Genomic DNA, 249 nt, shown 5'->3' with positions numbered 1-249 from the left:
ATTATAAGGGTCTTATAATTAAATGATAAGGGTCTTATAATTAATGATAAGGGTGTAGGTATTAAATCATAAGGGTGTTGGTATTAAATCATAAGGGTGTTGGTATTAAATCATAAAGGTGGTGATGATGTGAGTGCGCATTTAATGTACATTAAATATAAAGGGTATTGACTATAAGACTCTAATGTGGTGCAATTAAATATAAGACTTATATATTTAAATAATAAAGGGTAGAGTGCGCATTTGATT

This window comes from Melampsora larici-populina (assembly GCF_000204055.1).
Source record: "Melampsora larici-populina 98AG31 unplaced genomic scaffold MELLAscaffold_43, whole genome shotgun sequence".
Taxonomy (NCBI): domain Eukaryota; kingdom Fungi; phylum Basidiomycota; class Pucciniomycetes; order Pucciniales; family Melampsoraceae; genus Melampsora; species Melampsora laricis-populina.
The sequence above is the reverse complement of the archived record's forward strand: the minus strand, read 5'-3'. Positions refer to the sequence as shown.